The following is a 13,056-nucleotide window of genomic DNA, read 5'->3' as shown; positions in this document are numbered from 1 at the left end:
AAGGAAAAGAAAAAATGAAGAAAAAAACTGAAAAAGGAAAAAAAAGAATAATAGAAAATAGAAAAAGAGAGAAAATACATAAGAGAGGTTATGAATTGTAAATTGTAAGTAGGAATAATTAATAGGCAAGGGGACTTATGAATTGTAATTGTCACACCCCTTTTTCGTACTCCAAAAAGATTCGTTTTAAATTCGAAAAGGTTTTTATTATCAAAGTGATAAAAGATGAAAATTTGTTTCAAAAAGGATTCATTTTATTCAAAACTCAGAGTCGCCACTTGGCATAATTCGGTGTGCCAAGTCACCTTTGGAAACCCCTTTTAAAACGATTTTGACTCTGTAAAACTGATCCGCGAACAGAGATTCCGACTAAGAAATTCTGTTGACCGAGGGGAAGGTGTTAGGCACCCCTTGGTCCCGTGGTTAGACCACGGTCGCTTGGTGGAGCGTATCGGCTAATTGTGACACTACGAGTGTACAAACCACACGAAACATGTAAAACCAACCAATCAAGCAAACAAGACAAAACAATCCAAAATTTAGTGTCCAGTTCAATTATACAGTCCCGAAAAATGAAAAATGCGAAAATATAAACCTATCTTATTCTAAACTAATCCTAAACTACTCCTGAGCTGAACTCCACCCGCCGTTCTGGACCTTGACCATGCGTCGTCTTCATATACATGATACTTCGGGGCATTCCCCGGTAAATAAATACAATCCCTTCGGGGAATTCCCCGGCAAAACGAATACATTTGAATTAAACACGATAAACTAAGCGTTAACACACATTCAAACATTCAACGCATTCAACAACAAATCACTCCTAAATTTTGCCTACCCGAACCTAAACATTCTTTGCCTATCCAGTTCGATGACATTATGTTCAACATCACAATGAATAAAAATTAACCTGAATCTAACCTTTTCATCAGTTTTCAATTCCCTCTCCCAACTTTTTTTTAAAGCAATTAATCAATTCTTCAACTACCAATCCAAGTTTTCACATTCAAAATCCAACATCAACTAACCCATAGCAAAGATTCGAACATGCTCAAACAATAAATCATTCCTGATTAGTTAACCAACTTCAACATAGAATCACCCAAACAATCGAACTTGCTCAACCACACAATAAAAATTATATCATCAACCAAAGCATTCCATCCATAATATCGGATATCGTAAACAAAGAAATAAGATGGTAAAGGTTAGAAATGGACCTGATTCGGAACTTTTCGGAGAATATTATAAGAAAATCCACTTCCGAGAACCTCGACTTGAGCCTCAAAAATGACAAAAATTCAGCTTGATAGAGAAATAGCAATATGAACTGAAGCCTCAAACGACCTCACTATTTCAAGCTGGATTCAGCTAGCAATCAGTGGGAAATGGAAAAAATATTGAGAATTTCGAACCGGGCTCGTTGAACAAACAAAAATGGGCAAACGTTGACGAGGATTCTAGCTAAGTAATCGCCAAAACAGCGACCAAACCCACCGACCGATTTTCGAGTAACCCGAAACCAGTCCCATTTTCTTCTCCATTTCAGATTTCAACCTCGAATCCCTCTCTCTCGAGATCTCGCACTCTCGACATCTCCTCCGCGTGTATGTGATGTGAGTAAAAGAAAATGGAGTCACTGTGATGTTTTTGAATCCGTGAGGTGAGTGAAAGTGATTAAGGTGATATATTTTTTATCGTCCACCAAAAGCCAAGCCGAAGAAGAAGATGAGAAGCATTTTTTGTGCGATGGACTTTTTCCAAAATATGGAGCAGCTCCCTGTTTTTCTTCTGCCTTTTTCGTGCACTCTGTATGTATATATTGCTAACGGAAAGAAAAATATGTTTTTTTTAGGACTTGTGGGTCCATCCCCCTTTTGTCATTTCCTGGAAAGTTCCCCCCATGTATATTTCTTTGTGGACAAGAAAAAGAAAGGGTGAGGTATTGTTTTTTAATTGGAGGGATAAGGGTTAGGTGTCTTATTTTAATTGAAAGGGTTGTTAGGATGTTAAAAAGAATAAAAGTTTGCTAGGGATTTTGTTGAGAGTTGTTTTTTTTGTATTTTTTGTGGGATGTAATTACATGGGTGAGGGTATACGGTAGGATAAGGTAAAAATGGGTAGAAAGTACTATCGAAAAGGGATAAAATTACGTGTCTATATCATGCCCCCTTTGAGTGTAAACACTCAGTGTTTTCAGACAAAGAAGTAAACAACGAAACCGAATTTTGTCCCGATCATTATTCAAAGAGAGGAGTAAAAGAAAGAAGGACAATCGAATCCTGTAGGACACCCTATCTACCCAAGTCATAAGGAAGTTACAAGTATCTCAAAGGGCTGGAAGAAAAGTGGACTATATCGAGTTGGAGAGTCGAGTGAGGTTCCATCGAGGTTTCAGTTCGCGGCTCTGTCATTACATCAAAAAGCGAAAATTACAAGTAAAAACATAAATGAAATTATAAAATCCTATCTATACAGCTTCTGTTGGCTCTTGACTCAACTTTTATCACCCTATTCTTCAGGCGGGCTCCTGACTTGCAATTTCTTTGAACTTGTTGCTTGGCTTTCAATTGCTTCACTTTGTTGCATGACTTTTTATTTCTTCACCCTATTCTCCAGGCGGGCTCCTGACTTGCTATTTCATCACTTTGTTGCTTGACTTTTTATTTATTCACTCTGTTCTCTAGGTGGGCTCCAAACTTGCTATTTCATCACCCTGTTCTTCAGGTGGGCTCCTGAAACCCAAAATTAAAACTAGAACGAAAATTATCCCAAACAAAAATTATAGTAAAGTAATATTTCATTTTTGAAAGCGTTGTCCCATTTTCCAGGAGGGTCCTGAACAGAAAGTAAAGTCCCATTTTTCAGGAGGGTCCTAAACTGAAAGTAAATTCTCATTCTTCAGAAGGGTCCTGAACATAAAGTAAAATCCCATTTTTTTCAGGAGGGTCATGAACAGAAGGTAAAGTCCCATTTTTTTAAGAGGGTCCTGAGCATAAAGTAGAATTCCATTTTTCAGGAGGGTCCTGAACATAAAGTAAAATCCCATTTTTCAGGAGGGTCCTGAACAGAAGGTAAAGTTCCATTGTTCAGGAGGGTCCTGAACAGAAGGTAAAATCCCATTTTTTAGAAAGGTCCTGAACAGAAGGTAAAGTCCCTTTTTTCAGGAGGGTCCTGAACAGAAAGTAAAATCTCATTTTTTAGAAGGGTCCTGAACAGAAGGTAACATCTCATTTTTCAGGAGGGTCCTGAGCATAAAGTAGAGCCCCATTTTTTAGGAGGTACTTGAACAGAAAGTAAAATCTCATTTTTCAAGAGGGTCCTGAACATAAAGTAAAATCTCATTTTTCAGGAGGGTCCTGGACAGAAGGTAATATTCCATTTTCAGGAGGGTCCTGAACAGAAAGTAAAATCCTATTTTTCAGGAGGGTCCTGAACAGAAGGTAACGTCCCACTTTTTAGGAGGGTCCTGAGCATAAAGTAGAATCCCATTTTTCAGGAGGGTCCTGAACAGAAAGTAAAATTCTATTTTTCAGGAGGGTCCTGAACAGAAGGTAAAGTTCCATTTTTCAGGAGGGTCCTGAACATAAAGTAAAATCCCATTTTTCAGGAGGGTCCTGAACAGAAGGTAAAATCCCATTTTTCAGAAGGGTCCTAAGTAGAAAGTAAAATCCCATTTTTCAGGAGGGTCCTGAATAGAAAGTAGAATCTCATTTTCCAGGAGGATCCTAAACAGAAGGTAGAATCCCATTTTCCAGGAGAATTCTGAACAAAAAGTAAAATCCCATTTTTCATGAGGGTCCTGAACAGAAAGTAAAATCTCATTTTTTAGGAGGGTCCTGAACAGAAAGTAAAATCCCACGGATTTGCATTTCCAATGGTAGCTGAATTAAGTGAAAGCGAATTTGCCCCTATTTCAACAAAGAAAATTTGTCAGTTAAAAACTTAGTGGTGGCTTGCAGCTCTTGGCTTCTCAGGTATCTGCCCCAGCACTCGTTCCTTTCATCTTTGTTCTAAATCGCTGACACTTGCCCTGTCTTGCCGCATCATTGACCCGGATCCAGATTGAGGGAAATAAGTTCTGACTCTAAAAATGGGTTTCCATTTTACCATGCCTCTGAGGTACACCCTTTTCCCAAATCTGAATGCTTCCACGAATCCAACAGCCTGTCGGTTGATAGACTTCCTTTGCTTCGTTTTGAATTACGATCATATTTATTTTATGTGCTGGTCCTTGGATTTTCCTCATATAATTGGAAAGATTGGTAGTAAATTTTGAAATCCTTTCTCACTTGTTTTGACACAGACTTGACTTAAAATGTAAAGAAATGATGGTGACTTTTATTTTGATAAATGACATAAAAGACAAAAAGATTGAATATGTAAATGAAAGAAAAGGGCAATGTCCCATATTCAAAAAAAGAAAACTTATCTGAATACGGCAACCCACTCCAATGAGTATGAAATGCAATTTGGATTAAGCTGTCTGATCTTTCTATCCAAACTTTCCATTTGTTGTTGAGTTCGTGCCTTTGCCGCTGAGCCGCTTCTTTAAATACATTGGACTCATATATCACATTCAATTGATGATATCTTAAAAGACTTTTGCCAATAAATCTCTTTCTTTTCACTTTTCTCTTTTCTCTTGAACTCGTCATCGCCTTACGGTGCCCGTGAGGGTTTTCACCAATAAGACTCTCTCATTTTTATTTCTCTTCACTCACCATCGGCTTATGGTGCCTGCGAGGGTTTTCACCAATAATACTCTCTCATTTTTATTTCTCTCAACTCACCATCACCTTATGATGCCCACGGGGGTTTTCACCAATAAAACTCTCTCATTTTGTATTTCTTTCCTGATTTCTTATGCTGAGGGAGAATAGTGGTACCTCACAATGTATCATCATATCCATTGCATGCTTAGCCTTAACATTATCAAAAATTGATCTGAAGGACTTTCTTTGGTTGTAACTTGGCTTTCGGATAAGGTTAGAAAAGGATGGCAAGAGGTTCATATGACACTTGAAATGGGGGTGGGACTTACAACTTTTGGAATCGACTCAAAAAACACATTAACTCATGCCCCAGTTTTTGTTGACTGAGGACTCTAAAATCTTTATTTGGTTGGATCGAGCCCGAAATAGGGCAGCCTACATATCTTACTTCCGAGAGAGGAGAATCAGGTCGCACGTAGTTCCATAAGCTTGTTCTTTGTTTTGATTTTTTTTCAAACTCTTTCTTTTATTCTTATTTTCTTGACATTTGTCTTTGACTCTATTTTGATTCCAAAAGAGGGATATGAAAGGAAAAAATAAAACGAAGCTCAAACGGGTAAACAAAGGATGAAACAATGTTTAGATAGAAGAATAAAATGTCTTCATCATATCAATCTTCAAAAATGTAAGTGCTAAACATGCAATAAAATCAACAAAGGATAAAATATCATACATAATATCTTTTGACCGCATCAACATTGATAGCCATTTCTGCCATTTTGCCTTTAATATCTGTCAAATATAAGGCTCCATTGGGCAATACTTTCTTCACAAAGAAGGGACCTTGCCAGTTAGGGGAGAACTTGCCTTTCGCTTCAACCTGGTGAGGAAGGATACGTTTTAATACCAACTGACCAACTTCAAAATTCCTGGGACGGACCTTTTTATTATACGCTCGAGTCATCCTCCTCTAATACAACTGGCCATGACACACAGACGTTAGCCTTTTTTCCTCAATCAAACTCAAATGTTCCAGTCGGATTTTAACTCATTCGTCATCATCAATCTCTACTTCTACAATGACTCAAAGAGAGGGAATTTCAACTTCTGCAGGGATGACTGCTTCTGTTCCATACACCAATAAATATGGAGTTGCCCCTGTTGAAGTGCGAACAGTGGTGCGATAACCTAGCAATGCAAACGCCAACTTTTCATGCCACTGTCTAGACCCTTGTACCATTTTTTGCAGTATCTTTTTTATATTCTTATTGGCGGCTTCTACAGCACCATTGTCCTTTAGGCGATATGGAGTAGACTTTCGATGTGCGATCTTAAACTGTTGACACACTTCTTGCATCAAATAACTATTGAGATTGACAGCATTGTCTGTAATGATTATCATAGGAATTCCAAACCTACAAATGATGTTGGCATGAACAAAATCTGCCACAGCCTTCTTTGTCACAGACTTGAAAGTTACTGCTTCTACCCACTTTGTGAAGTAATTAATGGCTACCAAAATGAATCTATGTCCATTTGATGCCTTCGGCTCAATCGGTCCAATCACATCTATTCCCCAAGCCACAAATGGCCATGGAGAGGCCATTGCATGCAACTTAGTAGGAGGAGAACGTATTAGATCACCGTGTACCTGACATTGATGACACTTTCGAACAAATCAAATAGAATTCCTCTCCATAGTAAGCCAGTAATAACCTGCTCGAAGAATCTTCTTTGATAAGACATGATCGTTCATATGTGACCCGCATACTCCAGAGTGTATTTCAACCATGATTGTCGAGGCTTCTCTTGCATCTACATACCTCAAAAGTCCCAGATCTGGGATTCTCTTATATAAGATCCCCCCACTTAAGAAAAATCCACTAGCCAAATGCCTAATAGTCCTCTTTTGATTATTGGTGGCATATGTTGGGTATTTTCCTGACTGAATATATCTCTTGATATCCAAGAACCAGGGTTCTCTATCGAGCTCTTCTTCAACCGCACTACAGTAAGCATGCTGATCACGACTCTGTATATGCACAGGATCGATGTAGGCTTTATCAGGATATTGGAGCATTGAAGACAGAGTGGCTAAAGCATCGACAATTTCATGATGAATCCTTGGAATATGCCTAAATTTTACTAATACAAACCGCTGACATAACTCCTACAAGTATTGTAGATACAGGATGATCTTCAAATCTCGCGTCTCCCAATCTTCTTGAATTTGATGGACGAGAAAATCTAAATCCCCCAACACCAATAATTCCTGGACTCCCATATCAACAGCTAACCTCAAACCAAGAATGCAAGCTTCATACTCTGCCATGTTGTTAGTACAGTAAAATCAAAGTTGTGTTGTTACCAGAAAATGTTTTCCCGATTTAGAGATAAGAACCGCACCTATTTCGACTCCTTTCATATTGACAGCTCCATCGAAGAACAACTTCCAACTTGGATCAGCATCTATAACGACTTCATCGACACACGACACTTCTTCGTAAGGAAAATATGTCTTTAATGGCTCGTACTCTTCATCGATGGGATTCTCAACAAGATGATCTGCCAAGGCTTCAGCTTTTATGGCGGGTTGAGTCACATATACAATGTCGAACTTGGTAAACAATATTTTCCACTTTGCCAATCGACCTATCGGCATAGGCTTCTGAAAGATATACTTCAAGGAATCCATGTAGAAGATGAGATAAGTAGTATAGGATGAGAGAGAATGCTTCAACTTCTGTGCTACCCAAGTTAGGGCACAACACGTACTTTCAAGAAGAGTATACCTAGCCTCATATGCGGTGAACTTCTTGCTAAGATAATAAATAGCCTGCTCTTTTTTGCCTGTGACATCATGTTGATCCAGGACACAACCAAAAGAATTGTCCATGACTGATAAATATAAGATCAAATATCTACCAGGCTCCGGTGGTACCAGCACGGGCGGATTTGACAAATATCTTTTGATTCTGTCGAACACTTCCTGACATTCTTCAGTCCATTCTACCACAGCACTCTTTTTCAGCAACTTGAATATGGGCTCACAAGTGGTTATGAGTTGAGCAATAAACCTGCTAATGTAGTTCAGTCTACCAAGCAAACTTATCACCTCTGTCCTATTATTGGGCGGGGGCGGGATCCAATTCAATCCCTCGACGGCTGACCACACACCCCAATAACTTTTCAGACGGAACTCCAAATACACATTTTTCTGGGTTGAGCTTGAGATTATACCTGCAAAACCTTTCAAAGAACTTAAATCTTTAACATGGTCGGCCCGACTTTTTGACTTAATAATCACATCATCCACGTATACCGCAATCTCCTTATGCATCATATCATGAAACATAGTGGTCATGGCTCTCATGTATGTTGCTCCAGCATTCTTCAAACCGAACGGCATCACTCAATAACAATAGGTCCCCCATGGTGTAATAAAAAATGTCTTCTCCGCGTCTTCATCATCCATAATGATCTGGTGATATCCGGCATAGCAATCCACAAAAGAGGAGACCTCGTGTTCAGTACAGTTGTCTAGCAAAATATGAATGTTGGGCAGTGGAAAATCATCTTTCGGACTTACTCTGTTCAAATCACGGCAATCAACACACACTCGAATTTTTCCATCTTTCTTTGGTACGGGAACAACATTGGATAACCACATGGGATAATGAGCCACTCAAATTACTTTGGCTTCAAGTTGTTTCATGATTTTCTCTTTGATTTTAATACTTACATCAATTTTAAACTTCCTCAACATCTGTTTGACAGGAGGGAATACGGGGTCAGTTGACAATTTGTGAGTCACTAATTCAGTGCTTAAACCAGGCATATCATCATAAGACCATGCAAAAACATCCTTATAATCAATTAATACTTGAATCATTCCATCTTTTAGCTGTGGCAAAGCATGTACACTGATTTTAGTTTTCCTAACATCTTCTTCATTCCCTAGATTTATTGGCCCAGTCTCATTCAAATTAGGATTCGGTTTGTCTTCAAACTGTTCCAACTCTTTGCTTATTTCTTCTAGTGCTTCTTCTTCATCATATTCCCCATCCTGCTTCATTACATCTTGATTAGTTTGGATTTTAAGATCAGGTTGAAAATTCCGCATGCATGTCATGTCATTAGAATCAGCATAAAGAGAACTGTATATAAAAAAACAAAATATATTAGACACGAAACAAAAGGGACATTGCATTTCATTAAATAAAAAGATAGAAGGGCTTAAGCATAGATGCCAACATAACATAAACAAACTAAAATCTGAATTACAACCAACAAAATAAACTACCAAAACTCCCTCCTGATGGGGAGAGGAGTGACTTCTCAATTATTGAGTCGGACAACTGGACCTATGAATTGCATGTCTACCATACTGGTACCTTCTCCTGATTCAACCATATCAACTTTAATAAAAATGTACTGGCAGTTATCAACCAATTCAACTTTAAATTCCACATGCTTCATGACACCGCTCTTAATAAATGATTCACTGAGTAGTGGCATTAGGCGAGGGAGTAACCATGTTTCCTTTTTCTTTCCCTTAACTTTCTTCAGATCTTCAGCCGTAGGCTCAAATCCCAGACCAAATGTGCCCATGTTCTCACTCAGATATATGGTATGAACTATACCGTGTAGAGACGCTCCCAAACCCTTTCCTAGCTCAAATCCATATTTCCAAAGTTCACTCACCATCATGATAGAAGCGGAAGACAATTGCGGTCTCGGTATAACCTGTCATTCAAGGATACGATTCACTGGCACTGTATCAAAAATTTGATAGACGAATATTTTCTCTACGTTATTTGCTTTAATAAGAGACAAGGGAGAATCTTCGCAGGCGGACAAATCTCCTTCACTGTGAATAACCACTTCTTGCCTGTCATGCTCAAACTTAATCATTTGGTGCAGTGTAGATGCAACCGCCTTAGCCTTGTGGATCCACGGCCTTCCCAACAACAGATTGTAAGAGGAGTCTATATTCAATACTTGAAAATCTATGGCAAACTCAACAAGCCCTATGATCAACATTAGTTCTATTTCTCTAATGGAGTTTGATTTTGCACCATCAGCCCTGACACATACATTATTGGGCCTGATCCTCTCAGCACCAATATTCAACTTTTACAAAGTAGAAATAAGGCAGATATTTGTACCTGAACCTCCGTCAATCATAACATGAGTGACGTAGAAATCTTCGTACTTCACTGTAATGTAAAGGCCCTGGTTATGCCCTGTACCTTCAATAGGCAATTGGTCTATTATTGAATACTCTGGCAATTTCATCTTTTTCAAAAATTCTTCGGCTTCTTCTTTGGTGATAGGCTTTTTGATAGATAAAGTTTCACTTACAATTGGCTTGGACTTTCTTAAAATTTCAGGCACGAAGCATCCTCCTGACCTAGTCAAACCCCCTACCTCATCTACATCTTCCACTACTTCTTTCCCATGATAGGTCATCACAGTCCGCCCATAATTCTAGGGAAACCTTTTCGTATCAACTATCGAAGATTGGGTCACCGGTTTGAGGACAATAGGCGCTGCCAGTACTCCTTTCACCGCTAAGATGGGCTTACTCTAAGCTCCTACCATTGTTCACTTAGGTTTATCCTAACTTAAATCAACATACCTTCTAGCACCTTGCACCATTATTAGGGGTTTCTTTGTGCTTTCTTGGGCTTTATCTTCTCTCATTCCTCCCTGGCTCAATGACATTGCTTTCAAAGACTCTGCTACATTCACCGATTTCTCCTCAATGGTTTGTATCTTGATGATAGGCTTATAACACCTTGATGACTCTTTTCCATCATATATCAATTCTAATATATTGGTTTCAGCATGGGTTGGTAGCGGATTCTGGTTAATGTTTGGACCCTCCGAGGCCTGGACCGGTATCTGATTTATGTCAATTAAATCTTGGATAGCTCTTTTTAAATGCCAGCATTTCTCGATATCATGGCCTGGTATGTCAGAACAGTACGCACACCTTAGAGAATAATCGAGATTCCTCGACAGTGGATTTGAAAGCCTTCCTTGAATTGGGCTTAAGACCTTTAACTTTCTCAACCTATCAAACAAGCTAGCATATGACTCCCCAAGAGGTGTGAATTGATTTTTGACCACCTTGTCTTTCTTATACTCGGGCCTAGGTTGAAAACCGAATATGGAGGGGTTTTGGTAATTTGATGGAGCGGGTGGGCGATTTTGTGGAGCTTGCGCGTGCCATTGCGGGTAAGAAGGGGTTTGGGAATATGGTTGCGCGCTATATACTGGGTACGAGGGTGGTGGAATGGAATATAAAGGGTTTTGTGGAGGGTAATAATGGTGGGGAGAAATATATGGAGCTTGGACATAGGCTTGGGCTTGGGATTAGAGATAGGGACGAGGTGGTCTTTTGAGATAGGAATGGGTTCCAGCTACGATAGTCGCCACGTCCTCTTTCTTATTTTTACCTCCGAATGCGCCAGATCCACCTTGAATCGCTTGTGTGGTGGCTTTCAATACGGCAAAGCTCACTATTCGGTCGGTCTTGATTCCGTTCTCTATCATTTTCCCCATTTTGAGGACTTCAATAAAAGAATTTTCCATTGCCGGAAGTAAATATTGAAAATAGGTCTCATCCTGTGCCTGAATGAAAACCTCTACCAACTTACTTTCTTTCATTGGAGGCTTTACCCTAGCGGCCTGTTCACGCCACCTTATCGCTTATTCCCTAAAACCTTCAGTGCTTTTCTTCTTATTCATGTTGACCAAGGATTTTTCGTTTGGAATCAGGTTGATGTTATACTGAAAATGTTGCACAAACTTAGAAGCTAAGTCATCCCAGTTGTTCCACTTGTTGATATCTTGATCGATAAACCATTCTGAAGCCAGATCAGAAAGACTCTCGCCAATGAAAGCCATGAGCAGCTCTTCCCTTCCTCCTGCAGCCCTCAATTTGTTGCAATAACGTCTCAAGTGTGCCACGGGATCACCATGCCCTGCATACTTCTCAAACTTGGGCATTTTAAAATCGAGGGGAAGGTTGATGTCTGGGAACATGCAAAGATCTTTATAGGAAACACTCTTATAACCTCCAATTCCCTGTAAATTCCTCATGGCTTGTTCTAAGCTTTTCAACTTCCGCTCTATGACTTTCTATTCCTCTATTGTGACAGGTTTCTCCATATCAAATGGAAATGCAGGTGGATGAGTGTACCCATACGGTTCATTCATTCTCAAAGTAGGCTTCAGGGCATAATACTAACTATCTAGAACCTTCAATACTGGCTCACTAGTAGACCGAGGAAGCCCCATTGTCGGACGTACAACATATGTAGGAGCTTCAGGTGGTGGTGGAGCCACAAATACCGGTGTGATCGATGACGCTGGCTGAGCAGTAGGTCTTGATTGGGGAGCTGCCAAGGGCACATTAGAACTGCCAGGATAATAATGTCGCGGAGTGAATCCTGGCATGTGCTCAGGTGACTCAGTAGGAGCAAAGAATTGTGCCTGAGAGAGCGGTGGGCAATTAAAGATATTCCCAAGACCTTCAGAGAGCGGAGGAGGAGGCATTCCGCTGGCCCATGCCCGGTGCAAATCTATCAATTGTTGCCTGAGCCTTACTACCTCATCATTGTGTTCTGAACTTTCTTCCCTGTGATTCTTATCCGGGTCCATGAGCAAATTTTCAATCTCCCTGCTGGCCAAGGCGAGCTTTGCTTTGGATCTAGTAAAGTATGTGTGACTAGCCAGAGTACTGCAAACCTAACACTATTATCTGAAAGAACATGCTCATCAAAGACGACATCCGTTAGGATTAGGGCACACAACAAGCATGGGAATCACATTGGTAAAATTGTCCTAAATTCATATTCATTTCTACTAGCTTTTGAGGGTAGGGAGGTCATTTTAACATCATCCCGATTTTTATCTACACTTCTTTGCTTCTTTCCTCTCTCTTCTTTTTTACTTTTTTTTTTGTATCAGTCTCTATTTTTTCCCTTTATTGTCTCATCATCCTTTCTTTCTTTTCTTCTCTCGCTATCCACCTTCATTTTATCATTCTTTATGGCTTTTGTTTTTTTCTTTAAAAGAGGAAAAATAATGAAAAACAACGAAACAAAATGATTAGATCGAACCCAAAAGTAGGTTGACTACGTATCATGTTGTACATGAATCAGATCTTACGTAGTTGGGCTGCATATGCATAAGCATCACACAATTGAAGGTTTTTTTTTCATGAAAAACAAAAACAAGTAAACAAAAGAAAGACGTAACATCATAACATTTTGATGTAGGAAACAACAAAACATACAACGAATTTAGGACCACTTTAAAACCAAAC

This window comes from Capsicum annuum, chromosome 1 (assembly GCF_002878395.1).
Source record: "Capsicum annuum cultivar UCD-10X-F1 chromosome 1, UCD10Xv1.1, whole genome shotgun sequence".
Classification (NCBI taxonomy): domain Eukaryota; kingdom Viridiplantae; phylum Streptophyta; class Magnoliopsida; order Solanales; family Solanaceae; genus Capsicum; species Capsicum annuum.
Note: the sequence above shows the minus strand (reverse complement) of the source record.